Consider the following 3,538-nt stretch of genomic DNA (forward strand, 5'->3'; position numbering starts at 1 on the left):
CTGGGCCCCCGGGGAGGGGTCGCGGGTGGGGGGGCAGGGCGCCGGGTCACGGCCCTTCCCTTCAAAGGTGGGAAGACTCACCTCCCCCATCGGTGGTCACGGCCCCTCCCCCTCGCGGGTCGGAGCCCCTCCCCGAAGGTCGCTGCCCCCACCTTTTTGAGGGTCTGAAGACGCCCCTCTCTGCTGCCGTCTGGAATCAGGCTGCTCCCCCTGCTTGGTCGCCTTCTGGGTCATGGGTCACCCGTTTTCCAGCGTATCAGGGACCCCCTACCCCCATCGAGGGTGCGGGGCCCTCCTGCAGTCTCGCTTCCCTTCTGGGCTCACTTAAGGCCCCCCTTTCTGGGGTTCCTGGAGCCGCCTCCCTCCCCTCCATGGAGCTCCCTCTGCCAGCTGTCAGCTCCTGCCCAGGCCCCTGCCCATCACCGGGGGCTCTTGGGGGGCCGAGCCCCCTACCCGGAGGACCCCACAGCGCTGAGACCTGCGGGGTCGCCTCTGCGGCGGGAGCAGGGCCGGGGAGCAGGCCGTGCGCTGTGCCTTCCCGCCCGGGGATCCGGGTTCCAGCCCTGAGGGCCCGGTGCCTGGCCACCTGGAACCCCTCTGGGCTGCGTCTGGCAATCATTGCCCAGCCTCTGGGGTGGGTGGCACTGGCTTTGCTTGTCAAGACGGCCTGGGAGTCCTGGATCCCGTGGACCGTGTCCCTCCCCACCCCACCTGTGCAGAACTCTGTTCTCCGTGGCCTCCCTTCTCCAGGGCAGAGAGCCAGAAGCAGCGGGCGAGGATGCCCTGGGCACCCGGCTCCCGGCTCCCAGCTCCCCGCTCCCGGGTCTGCTGGCCTGTGTCTGAGCAGGTTCGGAAGGGGGCGAGGGCTTGGCCCAGGCACGCCCCGAGACAGCAGAAGTGTATCAACCAGCACCCACATTCTAGAGGCCCAGCCCCGGGGGGCGGCCATGTGGGCAGCACCTGTGCCTCCAGGCACTTGGTGCTTGGGCTCTGCCACACCTGCCGCGGGGGCTCTGCGTCCACAGGTCAGGGGCTGGGCTTGACCTGAGGAGGTTCCCTGCCACCCCTGGGCACCTGGGCTGTCTGCCCGCCCCGAGCTCTCCTGCTGGCCCGGGGACTGCCACCTCTGCATGCTGCCAACCACGCTTGGACTGGCTGCCTGGCTCCTGCTCTCCGGGTGCCACCCCCCCATGTGCCAGCTGGGATTCCAGGACGCCTGGTAGAGAGTGAGCTAGGGGCAGACACCTGAAGCCCTGGGAGGCCTGGGTTGGGGGGCAGGCACCCCTCGGCACAGCCTGGCCTCCTGCAGGGCCCTTTGCCCCCGAGAGGACCCAGCCTCTGGGCCAGCCTCCTGAGCTGTCCCCTCCTCTGCTGTGGGAGGGCTCTGACTCACTCTCTCTCCTGCCTCCTCTCTGAGGAGCAGAATTAGCCACTGAATAATTCACGGCGTGGAAACCAGCCCGTCTCCATCCCGCCCCCTGCTTCTGGCGGGGGCCGAGGGCGAGCTAGGCCTGGGGTGCGCGCTGCCTCTGCCCTCGGAGCTGGTGCTTTTGGACAAGCGCTCGGCCCCTGTCGGCCTTCAGGCCTCATCCCGAAACCCCGCTGGTGTGCCTTCCCTTAGGGGTGCCGTGGGAGTGCGAGGGCCCGGCTCTGCTTCCTGCTGGGTGTGCAGCAGAGGGAGCCGCCCTGGGTGGGAGGCGATGGGGTGCCCTGGGCCATGGCCTGGGGCCCCTGCCCGCCTCGCCTGGGGAAGCCTTCCTAGCTGCGGGGGCTTCGACCTCCCGAGCTGACCTGGGGCCGGAGTGGGGTGGCACGGGAGACCAGCCTTTGCCCTTCTCTGCTGTTTCCTACCCCCACCATCGGCTGTGGGGAGCCATGGTGAACCCCACGGGAAAGCCCCGGGGGTCACCCTGTTTCTGGAATGCTGTGTGGGCACATCTCTCACTAGCCCTTTGTCACACAAGCCTGGGAGATGAGGACTCTCTCCATTACAGATTAGCAAACTGAGGCTCAGAGAGGGGACTGGCTCCGGGTCACGTAGCGAGGTCATACTCTCTACCCTCAGTCTTTCTCATTCTTGCTCACTGTCCTCACCAGTTCAGGGGGTTCTGGAAGCTCCAAACTGATGGAGAAAAACGGGTACGGCCTGGTGTAACAGTGCTGTGGTGGGGTCAGGACAGGGCCTGCTGGGGCCTGGCAGTCAGGGGAGGCTTCCTGGGGGAGGTGCTCCTGGCCTTCCATGGAGGCTGCAAGCCAGACTATGGTCGGGCAGCGGGCTGGGACTTGCCCGGAGCCTGGTCTGCAGTGGGCACACCGGGCCCGTCTTCCAGGCCAGATGGTAGCAGTTGCCGTAGGTTTGCCCTGAGTACTTGGATGTTTCCGGCAAGACCCTAAACATAGACTGAGGTAGCTGTGCAGAGGCCTGGGGGAAGAGGGTTCCAGGCAGGGGCTCAGCACGTGCAAAGGCCCTGAGTCGGGGAAGCCTGGGCCTCAGCCCAAAATAAGAGAGTCCCTCTGGTCTGACATGCTGCCCGGGAGGGCTGAATGGCCCCTGAGGGGGTTGGAGACCACGTGGGGGTCTCCCACCAGAACGCAGCACCGAGTGAGTTTAATGCGATTCGAGCAAGCTCAGCCCATGCCTGCAGCAGCGTGGTGGAGAGCGGTCATGTCCGCTGGGCGGGGCTGGCCCTGATGTCATCCTCACTGCTAATGGGAAGGAAACTCGCTCTGGTTAAACAACGGCTGTTGTCGCCTCTCTTCTCATTTACAAAAGGATTACGCGTCCAGGGAGCATTCGGAAAATAGGAAAGAGCCTGAGACAGAAAAAGCCCCTCCCCACGGAGCCCGTCCATGCACTTATCCTGGGGAGCGGGGGAGGGGGAGTCCGCTGAGAACTGGAGTTGCACCGCGTGCCCTCAGCCACCTGCCTTTAATCATCACGTGTTTGGGACCGTGTCCGTGGTCCTTGGTTCTTGAGGCTGGGCCTGCATCCATGTGGCAGTCCGGTTCTGAGGCTGCAAGTGACAGAAATGCACGAAACGGCAGCACGTGGGGGCCGGTGGAGGCTTCTGAAGCACCCCCTGCATGGACAGAGCTCACGAGCTTGGCTTTGGGGTGCAGGGCCCGTGCACGGGTGGGGGGGTAGGGAGCCCCCCCGGGCTCAGTGGACTCTGCCTGTTCCCCTCTTGGCCAGAGTCAAAGTCCCAGGGAAGAATCCAATTGGCTGAGCTGGGGTCACATGCCTGCCTCTGGCCCACGGAGGGCAGGTGCTCATTGCCTCTGCCACCAACTGCCCACCCGCTGAGTGGTCGGTGTTGGCCAGACCCCGTGGCCCCCGCCTGGTGTGGTGCGGGATCCTCACCACCAGCTCTATTGTTAGGCCCCTCGGCTCCTGGTTTTGGAGGGTCTGAGGGCAGGTGGCAAGCTCTGCTGGGGGGCTTGTGGGGCAGGGACATCAGCTGTGTGATGCCGGCCTGGGGCTCTTAGTTAGGCTCTGGGGGTGGCGCCAACCTCCAGGCCACAGCCGCGGTGCCAGAGA

This window comes from Myotis davidii, unplaced genomic scaffold, assembly GCF_000327345.1.
Source record: "Myotis davidii unplaced genomic scaffold, ASM32734v1 scaffold399, whole genome shotgun sequence".
NCBI classification, from domain to species: domain Eukaryota; kingdom Metazoa; phylum Chordata; class Mammalia; order Chiroptera; family Vespertilionidae; genus Myotis; species Myotis davidii.